Source organism: Pinus tabuliformis, chromosome 6, assembly GCF_031772625.1.
Source record: "Pinus tabuliformis cultivar Carrire ecotype Pingquan chromosome 6, CPIR1, whole genome shotgun sequence".
Classification (NCBI taxonomy): domain Eukaryota; kingdom Viridiplantae; phylum Streptophyta; class Pinopsida; order Pinales; family Pinaceae; genus Pinus; species Pinus tabuliformis.
In genome coordinates, this window is record NC_142292.1 from 336,595,264 (window position 1) to 336,609,024 (window position 13,761).

Genomic DNA, 13,761 nt, shown 5'->3' on the forward strand with positions numbered 1-13,761 from the left:
AGAGAAGTATAAGCTTCTGCCATATGAGTGTTGGCTATAAATTTCTTGACCGTGAGAAATTTTGACACATTGTCTCTCTCAAGCTTATATTCCTCAATTTCATGGTCTAGGTCATTCTTAAACAGAAAACAATCCTCAAGATCATCAAACATGACAGCCTCATCGTCTTCATGAAAGAAAATATTATCTGTTTGCTGATCTATAAAACTAATTACAAGACTGTCATCATTTTCAAAAGAGGAAGAAGTTTCACCAACACTTTCGTGACCACGTGCACACTGCCGATTTGCTTTAGCTTGGGTTGTAGCATGACCTTTCAAAAGCTGATCTATCTCCTCTTCAGACAAAGGAGATAAGACTTTCTGTTTCCCTTTGCTCAAACAAGTCTTGTCTTCTTGAAATAACATTTCAAAACATGAAAAGTCTGAATGACAGTCCTGATCATCTGAAACTTGGAAATATTGTTGATCATCTTCATATGACATGGCAATCAAACTATCCAAATTATGATTGAAAGAAGAGTTTTCACTTACTTGAACAAAGATCTCATCTTGATGTTCATGAGCTGGCTAAATTACCTCCTCATGCAGGGTCTGTTCTGATGGCATAAGGACATTTGGATCAAGAAATTTGTCCATGATCTCAACAACAAAACTCTCCTTTTCAGGATTCGGCACAAGGTATTCTTGGTCACCATGATCTGAATTTTGATTTGAAATAGCTGAGTTGACTGCATTACATTCTAAAATTGAATCTTGGCTATTTTGCACGCTGTCTTCTTCTGTAGGCAGATCTGAAACAAGCTCTTCTCTTTCATCAATTATAGCCATATGACCATCTTCAACCTGCTGATCTTGACAAGTATCCTCTAAGATTTCTATGTGCTGCTGAAATGGATTCTCATACAATGCCTCCATGATCTCTTCATCCATGAAATTATCATCTTCATAATATTTTTCAAGGCTTTCAATAAAAGTTGAAGCATGTTTGCAACATTCATGAACTAAATTCAAAGATGGATATGATTCTTTATACTTTTCAAAGAACACGGTATGAAAATCCCTTAAACAATAAATTGAAGCAGATGGCAAACTTTCATACCAGGATCGGGCTTCATCTTCCAGAGTAGCCATAAACATTTTCATCAAACAGTCCTCAGGAAAATTGATCTTTAACTTGCGAATATGCATATGAAATCTAACTAGATGTAAAGCAGCATCCTTCTTACCATCATCATTAAATGTGGGCAGATTCCTTGACCAATCTACCTTGGGCATCTTATTCGGAAAACCTGGAATGTGATCTCGGCTCAAGGGAGCATATCTTCTTGCAATCTGATCCATCTTGAGAAATCTCAAAGCTACTGATCTCTCTGCAGTGAAGTCACCATGAAGCATTGATCTCTGGAGTTTTCAGTGAAGGAGTCGCCAGTGAATGATTTCAGCCTTGTCAGTGTCTGATCGTTGTACACTATCAACAATCAGATCTGAACTTGATACATGTACTGGGGTAAAATGCAATCGAAGTGTTGTATTCACAAGCTCACGGAGATTGACTGAAGCAGCGTTTATCTACTAACGCTGATGTAAAACCAGAGCATTTTCGAAGGCTTCCTGGCGTACCTTCAGGCTCCGTCTAAGACTTATGAAACAAACACATCAATCCACAAACAAGTTGTTCTCCCCAGTATGGTCGCCAGTATGTTAGCACTTGAAATTTCACCTCAGGCTGAAAAGGCAAATCTCAAAGCTACATCAAACCATTCAGCCTCGTAGCTAGCCCTACGGGGCAGGAGAAGGCTCTCTCCGGTCAATCTCGGTAAATTTTCAATAGGAAGAGATGACCAATCAAGGTAACACTGATATTAGGCTAGTAAACTGATTTGAAGGTTGATTTGGGGGTTTTTTGGGTTTTTGGTGGCAATTTGAGGAACTGCAATTTAGGGTGCGGGGATTGGACACAGTTTCTGCAGGGGGGTATTTGGGGCAAGGTAGGAACCTGTATTGATGTCTTTAGCTGAAGTGGATGATTAGGAAGAAAGATAAGAAGGCTAAAGAGAGCAAACAATGGATTTGAATTCTCTTTAGACAACAGAAAACATAGAAATTAAACAAATTTAAAAGTAGAGCATGGCAAGCATGAATTCTGACTTTATCACTTCATTTGTTTAATATGCAGTAGTGTAGAAAGGAAATGAATCACATAACAAAGCTTACAATAACATGAAGAAACACACCATCAACACCTGAGTCCACAAGAATCCCAAAGATGACTGCAAAACCCTGGTCTTCCTTAGCCAAAAATTGCAGAGATACAAGTGAAATATACAATGATAGCTCCTCCCTCAAGAGTCCAACCTTGAAAATGAGCATGAAAGTACATAATATAGATGATCTAACCTATTTCCCTGCCTCCATGGGTCGAGCTCACTATCCTAGGAGCTGTTTGAACAACTTCTAAACTAAGCACTACAAAATAGGCAGTCAAAACAACTTGCCTCTAAAAACTTGGAAACCAGTTCATACAGTCAATTTTACCCTTTTACATGAGAGAAACTTCTAGAAGAGTAAAACAAGGGTAAAAGTATCCAAAAAGTGCCACAAGTACAGTCAAAAGGACCACCATCGACCTCAGAAAGTCAAACTGGAGCTAAACTGCAAATTCTGGGCTGAACTGGTCAAATCTGGCACAAATTCCTCAACGGGTCGCGCACATCCTCCTCAACGGGTTGCGCACTTTGGAGCCCTGTTTGGAGGCCTTCCCGGTGTCAGAATGAGGTGCAGGATAGCTCGTTGGAAAGGTCTCTGAGTCTACTTTCCAACCCAACCGGAATTTTTGGATTTAGAGGTCATTTGCCTAGTCAAAAGTCAATTCTCCCAAGACTACTTCTGCAGCTCAAAAAATGGGCAGAAAGTCAAAATTTGGTTGTATTTTGACCTTTTGGAGGCCCAAAACTTCATGAAAACTCAAATCCATCCATAGACATGTGTAACTTTGCATGAAAAATCTAGCAATGCTGAGTTTTCGCAAAACGGAACTACGATGACAAAGGGTTTCACCAGGGGTGAGACCCGTTGAGAAGCCAAAACCTGTAAATTGCCCAAAAATGTCAAAAATGAGCCAAAACTTGCAAATTTTTTTGTGCTTGGTGCTATGAAGAGGCTAGTGGGTGTCATGATGAGTGAGAGAAGCCTCGGCCAAGATGCGGAGGGGGTTGGTCTTCTTCTTCCTCTTAAGAGCCTCGGTCAACCTTCTTTGGAACATTTTCATCTTTGCTTTACAAACATGCATCCTAGCCCAATAGTGGTTTTTCATGTTCGTTAGCAGCTTTTTCTCTTGGTTGGCCTTAGCCAACAGCCTCTCCAAGTGGGCATTCTCCTGAATAAGCAATGACTCCCGGTCAACAGGCAATGGGTCACCGGGCCTCCTACGGTTTAGGACTCGGTCACTACGAATCCTCCAAATCTCATCAAGTGCCTTCTCCTCCTCCAGCTGTGTGTTCCGCTGCTCTAGATATGTGATGGTCCATTGGGCACCCTCAAGTTTCCGTTGCAAAACATCATTCTCGGCCCTGAGCTGCTGAATGATCTCCTTTGCCTCTTGGCTAGGAGAACTGACCTCAAGATCAATCACCGGATCCTCATGAACCATGGGCTCTTTGCCCCTCTGCAATACCTGTGCTGGCGAAGAAAACGAGGCCCCTTCCACCTGCTGTGGAGATAACACTCGCTGCTCTGAAGATGAAGGCGAGACCCCTTCCACCTGCTGTGGAGATAATACTCGCTTAGCTGCTGCAAATAAGGCCCTTGGGCCTTTCTGATAGGTGACCATAGGAGTGGAGCTGACATGTCAGGTGATGGGAGCATCAGGCTGCTGAGATGGTCCTCCCTCCTCATGAATAGCCTCCTGATGTGGCTGAGGTGGCACTGTGAAAAACTCACGGGAGATGAACTCCTCCCATGAGATACCCTGCTGAGTCAACTGATGAGAGACTATAAGCTGGATCAAACCATAGTGACAAAGGCTCCTGTACTGCTGGGCCGGGGTCTTCCTCTGCAACATGGGCACCATCCTCTGAATGTTCTGAAACAGGAAGACCGGGAGGTTCATCATCCTCACCCGGGTGAAATGCATCAACAGGCGAATGTGATATGAATACACCTGTGAAAATCTGCCCTCACATGTAAAATAATGCATGATAAGTCTCATGAGGGGGGCATACTCACTCCGAAGAAATCTGAATGGGAAAACACCCGTCAACAGTCTCACAAATGATGGCCGGACATAAGGCTCAAAGTGAACAAAATCAAGCAATCTGCGCTTAGGCCACACCTCACCCACATTTGGTATCCCTGTAGCCTCTGAGATCACCTCGGGTGTCAATATGAAATTCACCCCTCCTCTACGAGGCCTCCTCTTTTCCTCAATCTCTGTAGATGATGAATGGTCATCACCTTGCTCATAAGTCTCGGTATCTGACATGGTTTTGGAGCAAGGTGGGCAAACTGAAGGACAAATTGAACTGCTGCCTCTGCCTGCAAAAATACTGAACTCTATGCTGTTTCAAGGGGAAAAAACATGAGGGGAATGTTAGGGGAGGGAACTTCTTAACGAGGAATGGGAATATATGAAAATAACAGGGAATTTTCAAGGGAAACTTTACAAATTGTCATGCATATAGGAACACATTTTAACATTGGGAAATCATTTGCAAAGAACATCTCATATGGGACAAAAACATGTATGATAATGAACATGGTAGGGGCATACATGTATCAATAGGGTCATAGGGACACCATACACCAAATTTGCTTATAGGAGTTCATGTGTGTCATAAGGCAAATTTTTGCTCTTTTTGTTCTTAAGGAGTACATGCACATTGTTTTCACATAGAGGGAAGGTTTTCATGTACAAGGGGATGTCAAGGGTATATAGGGGTTATGTACATGCCTCTAGATATACAGCAGCATTTATTTTCACATGACTCTTTCTTAATTTACAAATGTATCTTTTCTTTTTGTTTTATTTTTTGCATGTGTATGGTAGAGGGAATTAGGGTTTTGTGTGCTTGTGAGAGGGATAGGGTTTATAGCTTAGGGATGGGGGAAAAAGTCAACATTTTATGTACAAATAGTATGGGACAGAGATGCAAGCATGACTATGAATGAAAGAGGAAAAGAGGGAAGGGACCAAATGGGACAAAAACACTTGAAACAGTCACAAAACCTTAGCATTTTACAAACATTAGCAAGCAGCCATATTAATCCATTCATTTGCAAATTTAGAAGATGAAATCATAGCATACATCCTCATTTTCACCATCAATATCAACAACCATGCATTAAGAGCCTACCTCGACCGATTGAGCAAATTTGAAGTGGAATGAAGGAATTTGATTGAAGTTTTGGTGGCAGACAGTTGAACGGGTCGCGCACGCTCCCCAACGGGTCGCGCACAGCCCAACGGGTCGCGCCCGTTATAATTTTACACTGCCGGAGTGCGTTGGACGGGTCGCGCACCGCCCAACAGGTCGCGCACAAGCCTGGACGGGTCGCGCACCTGCAAACTGCCTGAAACCGTTGCAATTTCGCCTTCTTCGCCTATCACTCTCTCACAATCTCTCTTGCAAGCTTGAAATGCACAATGAGAGTGAAAGGAGGGAATATTACCTTTTATAATCTCATTTGAAAAAATTTCATCCATAAACCCACTTTATAAAGTCTATTTTGACACTCTTTAAAACACTGATTTTCTTGGTTTCCTTTATCCTGAAGTTGACTTTTTGAGTGCTTTGACCTGATTCTTTTTGCAAGTAGATCATCTGAAGGACTGTGGCAAGGGGACCAGGGTTGTTGCTGCCTTTTTGAAGACATTTTGGAAATTTATTCTTTTTACAAAAATTATCATGACCTTGGCTTTAAAAACAGGGTTTTTAAATCCAAGGTTAAAAATGAACTGTACATGATGAAAATTTCAAAGGAACATGTTTACCATCCTCCCTCTGGCTTGCTGGTCACTCAAGGACTTTCAGAGACATGAGCTTGCTAAAACAACTGACCAAAACCCTAGACCTAGAATTTTGACATTAAGACCAAACAAGAGCAGCTTGACAAACTCAATGACTGATATGACCTGATCCAGCAAAGCCAAGAGGGGTATGAATAGACCAGCTCCTCCATCAGGATTATGGCATGCCTAACGGGATGCAAATTTTGACACTGATGAGACACCTACTAATGCAAATGCAAAGAGCTTTGATCACTGATGGAGGGCTTTCAAGACCGACACTAACAGTATGCATGTTTGAGTGTTCTAGGCCATGTTTTATGGTTAAAATGACAGTTTATTGAATTGTGCTTTTATATGATTTTCTACAAATTAAGTTGTGGATAAGTTTCGCGTGGTTTTGTTTTGAAAACGAGCAGTGAATCAGGCTCTAGAATTGAGGTATTGTGGATTGGGGCTCACAGCAGTGGATTAGATTGTCATTTCTACTGTTCATTAGACTATCGTGAATATGTCAAGACTGCGCATTAGAGGCTATCTGTTTCTAAGCAGAGAGTTTGGAAGATCCAACTGAGAGAGAGAGCCTCACCTCCGATCAACTGCAGATCACAGTCACGTGATTAGTTTTAAAGCAACAGTAAGAGAGGGATCTAAAAATAAAGCTAAATTATATGCACTATGGTTATTATTGAAGATTGCCATGAAAAGAGGTCTAAACGGCTTGTAGGTAATAGGAGACTTTAAGCTTATCGTGAAGTGGAAAAACTGAAATATCAAGGTTGTTATTTTCTTTCTTTCTTTGTTGTTATGCTCTTGTGTTACAAGTTTATATACCACCGAAACAATGGTAGCCTTCAAAGGTTCAAACGTAGCAATATGCCTGGTTCTTGCAAAATTAAATTCATAAAGATTTTGAAATCAGATTTCTTCTTTGACATATTAGGGAAGTCACCCTATATTGCACATGAAGATTCAAAGGATTTCCGAGAAACCGTGGGAGGGTAATCGTGCAGCAGCAAGTCCATATTTGTTTGAGCAATGTCTTTGTTAAACCCCTTTTATTTTCGATCGGTTTAAGCATGGGAAATCAATGGGGTTTACGTTACATTATATATATGCGTTAAACTATTATAATAATCATGGTGCTAGAGTTTAATAGTTTAATCAATTGGATATATGCGTGGGATCCAATATGCTTAATGTTTCTTTTTTCTCACCGTAAGAAGAATGCTCCAGAATCGCGAGATAGTACAAGGGCTCGCACTGTTTAGCTGGGTCAATTGCTTACCATTTTTGTTTATGTGTTTAATTGTTCTCAATAATTAAGCCAAGGAAACGTCGTTGATTTTCTGTACACTGTTTCTTTTTCAATGGTCTGGTCTGGTCCAGTTTGTTCTTTTTTTAGGAAAGCTTCTTGATACGGTACCCAACATTCCCTCTGTAAGTGCATTTGGTTCGTTACAACAGATTTTTTTTTTTTTTTACTTCTGGAAGTGACCTGGACTTAACTATAAGGTGTGCGGTCTAGCCGATTCAGAAATTTTCCCTATTCTCACTTGCACTTTCATTTTCACTTTCATTGGAGTCCTCACCATCAAAAGGAACCCAAGCCTTACTCTGTTTATATGCTACATTCTATTTTTCAACAATAAATTATTGTAATAATGGAAGCAATAGGTAAACGATGTCACTGGCTTAGGTGATAACGACGGCAGATCCTCATTACTGAAATGTTTGATTTATGTCGCTGGTAAAAAGGAGGTAGTAAATTCGACTAACTACGTGGAAGGATGAAAAGGAGGGAAGAAGTAAGAGGGTACTTAAATCAAATCGTATCATTTAGTTATGTTCTTATAAATTTCAAATGGTATCTTGTGACTGATAGAAAGTGATGTGGATTGAATTAGAGAAAGAGGGTGAAATGGTAGCGCGTCTGACTTCAGATCAGAGGTTGTGTGTTCGATTCACCTTGGTTCAATTCGTAAAATTCCGATAAATTGTCTATAGAGGGGTATAGTAAATTTTTGTTGGTTTATTTGAGTAGGATGACTGGGTATAATGATTGTTGTTCCAACTAGCATAATAGTTAAGATGAACAGTTCGGTTACTATGCTTAAATTTTTGCTAAATAATCTTCCTTGCACAAATTTCTATGGTATTGCAAATTATTGGCCGACACTTATGCTTCATGAGCTGGAAGCAAGGAACGTGTAGAATAACATAAACAACAAACATGTTATTAATGTTTAATAAGTTATATGAGCTCCCATTTTAAAAAAAAATGGACCATGTTTTAGTTAAATATGCTTATGGTATTAAAAGATTGAATCATTGATTTGTTGGTTTAAAATGGACCATGTTTTAATTAAATATGCTTATGGTATTAAAGGATTGAATCATTGATTTGTTGGTTTAGAATGTGTGATGGTTGCCTTAAGTCGGAAAGATGAGGATTGAGACAATTACGGAGTCTCACATGTAATATTGTTGATATTTCACCTATTACTGCTATCATATAGACTTTTTAGCAAATAGGTTTTGATTATAAGTAATGATCAAATGATGCTCAAAGGGGAGCCTATCTGGTATATGGTTACGAGAAGTTGTTTTGGTATGTTTACATGCATAAAACATTGCTAAGTGAAGAAGTAACATGTTATTAAGGTTAATAAGTTACTTTTATTGAGTCCCTTTCTAAGATAAGGAGCTTAAAATTTTATCATATATTGTGAAAGTTTCAAAACTTAAGCTATAGTTGAGCGTTCCTATGAGGACACAATGACTATATGTCATGATTGGAAAGTGATGATTGCAGATATGCATAGAGAATAATTAAACAATTGGTAACCATGATAAAGCATGGCCATCATATTAATGCATACTAAATCTTGATAACAAATAATACATGTACAAAAATAAATGAGTACTTAAGTACACAAATACATGGATGCCTTGCATATAGAACTCATTGTGGGGGTGCAATGAGCTGCATGGATATGCTTGCATATGTGGTGTAATTGAGGTCAAATAGTAAATTATGTTTATCTTCAAAATCATTAAACAAACCTCTAAACGGATGCCTATGTATAAAGGCAAATTGGGGATTTAATCATTACACCTATGCTAATGGTATGATTAATTAGTGAATATGGTCAACATTTTACTCATTTGTTCTGAGATGGTGTGGATGTTATGCAAGGGCAAAGGGTAATACAATATAAATTCATTGAGGTAAATTAGTAATATCATCACCTCATTCTAATCAAATGATGAGTTGTATGGTTTCTAGTTAAGAACATAACTTAAGGAAATTAAGTTATGCTTAAAAGATCCCAAGAAGGGATAAAGGATGTGAAAAACAAGTCTTTTATAAGACTAAATACCTTAAAGTTGTCTTTCAAATTTAATGTGGCTGTGTTGATCAGCTCACATGCAAAGTAATGATGTAAATTACTTTGGATATGGTTTGTCAATAGATGAATTATTTTAGTAAGAAGATGTTCCAATTACACATTGTTTGAGGAAACAAAACCTTATCAGGACATTATGCATAAGTAAATAAGCATGCATAGGTTGGAACCTGAGGGATTCTAGTTAAGTAAGTTAATATCTTAACCTAGATATGCAAGAGGCATAAAGAACATATCAATTCATGGGATGAGATTGTGAAGTGGGTGCAGAGATGTAATACAATATATTGTATACATATTAAAAAAAAGGCATCATGCATTAATAATGATCAACATCTTTTTAACCAAGTAAGGTATACTTGGAAATTGAACATGATGGGATTGATGCATTAAGACAATTCAGGGTGGCCTAATGATTGTTGCATAAACCACGAATTCATAACTGATCTCTTGGTTTAACGATTATTTAGGCACTAACATGTAAATACCCTTGGGTCACACCTCGCATAAAAATTTAAAGGGTGTGAAGTGATGAATAGTATAGATTTCACTTATAACCTCTATATGGGAGATGTATGTAGATGCATATTGTTTATTGAATGAGGTCATACCTACACTGAAGTATGCATGACCAACAAGATGTAGAGGTATAAAAAGGGAAAATGGTCAATCCTATGACATAATTTGTTTAAGTGTGGAATAATTGTTAAGAACTAACCAAATTTGTTCTGATGATCACGAGACTTCAAATATCTATGATAGACTGAGTATCATAGTCAATAGTCTGCCTTATGGTACATTTCATTGTTGTTAAAACCTGGTACAGGTGACAGATTTAATCCCAAAACTAAAAGTTATGGGTATGATTGAGTTATAGTGTGCATGATGACTGTTATGATACTAACATGGTGGAAAAATATGCGGATAAAGTTTATGTCATGCAGGTGATACCATGAGGATGGTATTATAGGTTGTACCACAACTAAACAATGTACAACAATACATATAGGACCATATGACTACATATGTTACAAGTTTGAAAAATGAAATGTGTATTGGTGTGTATAACATACCTTGTGTGCAGGTATGCAGTAGTCATTAGATGGATGTCTGGCCAGGTAAAATTTGGTCACTAGGCATTAGGTCTAGGGTTTGCTTTTATTCCTCTCAAAGTTGTCCAAATGTCGGTCCATGTCACCGTTCAGCTAAGTGTACCATGATTCAGAGGGTTGTCATTATCATGTCAAGTTCCACTGGGTCATTTTACACCTTGTTCATGCTTCAGTTGCGCCTAGGTAAGGTCATTTCCCTCTCCTAGGGTTTTGAAGGCAATTTCTCTTGGACGGTCAAATCATCGGCAAAACTTGTATCCCGATGTTCATACACCTTCCCCTATCCTTAAAGTACCTTATCAAACACTTCCCATCACTAAGATGCCCCAAATTCCTCATTTTCGCACAAACCCTAGTTTCTTGCTACAACCTGGCAATTTTCTAGGTTGGACCTGTGTTTTGCCTTTTTGGACCCCTTCCCCTCACTCAATCTTTGAAATTCCACTTTCCCCTACTTCTTAACATCCCTCCCTACTTCCAAGAATTTTCCCAAGAATTTAGAAGCCGCTTATCCCCTTCATTTCGCTTCATTTCGACAAATCTCTTGTTCCACACATCGGGATAGGTTTTACTCCAATGATGTTTCTAAGCAATAAAAGATGAATTTGGGAAAACTGAGAGATTTTTTTGTCCAAAATAAGCCAAGGAAGAAAAACCTCCTTCACTTTTTACACAGGTGTCATGGTTTTAGAGAAATGTCAAAAATACAATTGCCTCGGGAGAATTGATGCACCTCTGAAGTGACCTTGGGAAAATCAAGTTTTCTCCTAGATCGGTTGGCCAAATGACTTTCTTGATGAGTCAAATGATAACTAGACACAAAGATATTTCCAATGAGCTATCATGAGCTCAATTTGGAATTACGAAAGGCATTCAAAAGGTGACTGTAACAGCACTCTGCCTTGAGGCAGCCTCATTTGGCACATTTTGAACAGTCTTGGGAACTTTGATTTTTGACAGGGAAAATGAACTCCAAATTGAAAAGTTATAGTTGGGTTGGAAAGTAGACTCAAAGACCTTTCCAACGAGCTATCCTACACCCAATTTGGACACTGAGAAGGCCTTCAAAAGTCACCTGGAAAAAGGCGCGGCGCACAGGGGAGGCGCGGCGCACTGGGAAGGCGCGGCGCATAGAGCTGCCAAGGCTGATTTTTTTTTAAAAATTTGCTCCAAGATTGCCCCAAAATGCATGGATTGCCATTGGTACAAGTAGGTTGAACTTCTCTCATGGTTTTTCATCCAAGATTGATGGTTGTTGATGGTGTTTGATGAATGGTGAAGCGTGTTAAAGAAAACAAACCCTATCTCTTCAAAATTTGCCAAGGAGATTGCTGCTAGGGTTTTGTGTTGCAACTAAGTGTCCCCTCACCTCATCACTCCATAATCCCATACTCTCCTTACTTCCCTTATTCCCCAAGTTAACATACCCCCAAAATTCACTAAGCCCATGCTCCCAATTCCCAAATCACTTATTCCTAAGTTCTATTATCCCTATTCCTAAACCCTACCATTCCCTATCACTCTCCTTCTCTCATTTCACTTGTAAAATCCTCAAATCCCAATTCCCAAACATAGTCAATTGACTGTCCTCACCTTCACTTGATTGAACCACATTTTTCCCGCACTCCACTTACCCACTGTCCCTATTCATCACAGTCCCTTCCTACTTGGCACATATTTGGCATTGAAATAAAGGGTACCAAATTATCTTTTTCAACAAGTTGCTAAACATACACATTGCATGGACATTATGGAGACAGACATTGAAACATCATATGAACAAGACAATCATTTCCACCACTGAACTGCATGCACCAAGAAGGCATCACAAAGGAAAAAGAGAAAAAAAGAGCATGATCGACTCCGGATATTGGCCGAGGCAATCCTTGGCCCACCATAACACTTAATGAAGAAGCTCCAGCGCAAATTTCAAGAAATTTGGGGCAGTTTTGGTATTTTTGTACATTTTTGAGCAAAAAATAGGGTTTTTCTCCCTGTGCGCCGCGCCTCGTGGCGCGCGCTTATAATAGGAGGCTCCAAATGAAAAAAAGTTTATAGTTTTGGATTTTCCATGGCAAATCATGACTGTTGGTGCATGGCCAAGAAGTTTGGGCCAATTTTGAGTCCTCAGGAGGTCAAAAACACCCAAAAAATGACCTCTCTGCCCCTAATTTCACACACAGGAAGCAGTTTTGGGAGATTGAAGTTTTGGAAAATGGGCACCAAATTCAGAAATTCCACTTAGGTTGGAAAGTAGACAGGCAAGGCTTTCCAACAAGTACACTTGGGCTCAATTTGGACTTCAGAAGGTGCCTCAAAACCAGCTCCAAAGTAGCGCGACACATATAGTTTTTGGCGCGGCGCACAGAGACCCAAAGGCCAAAATCACTCCCACTTCGCGAAATTTCGATTTGCAATTTTCTCCAAGTGGGCCCACTCGTTTACAATACATTTTTCCTGGCATCAAAGGCAAAGTTTAAAAAACATTTTGGCTTCTATCCAAGTGGCCAAATGAAGGCGAACAACAACCCAAAAAATTTATGCTCATATTTGCTTTTTTCTAATTGGTCCTCATAGAAAATTGAATGTAACTGCTGATGGTTGGCTCTTCATTTCCTGGGTTGATCGAATTTATCATGGCAAAGCTTATTTATTGTATTGAGAGTAATTTTGTAAAGGGTTGGAGTTTCTGGGAGTAGTGTGGAGAAAAAACCCAGCACTTGCATTGTACAGTTTTGGCAGAGATTTTAATGAAATGATATAGCTCTGATTCAGGAGACTCATGTGGTGTGAGTTTAGCAATTTGTTTCTTCTTTCTGTTTCATATGTACCATGTTATGTTTTACCATCCGTTCATGATCATTTCTAATTGAATGCTTTTAAGTATGAGAGGTAGAATCCAGTTATTTGCTCTGCCTTGGGAAAGCATTCATGTTCTGTGTTCCTCTTCTGTCTGAAAAGGATTCATCACCTATGCCCTTTTCAGCTTCTCAAACAGTCTTTCCACTCCATATTATTTAAATTTGATTGCTAAACTTCCTGCCTATCATGCCTCAAGAAACAATCTGTCTTTGATTTAATTTCTCAGCTCCTGTTGTCCTTTGGTCCCATACAACCCAGAAAATTCAGTCATTCAATCAATTGTTTCTCTTTCACATCTATTTACTAGCCTAAAATTAGTATTCATTTTAAGTCATCTCAGCCCATATTGTTTATTCTTCACTGAGTGTGAC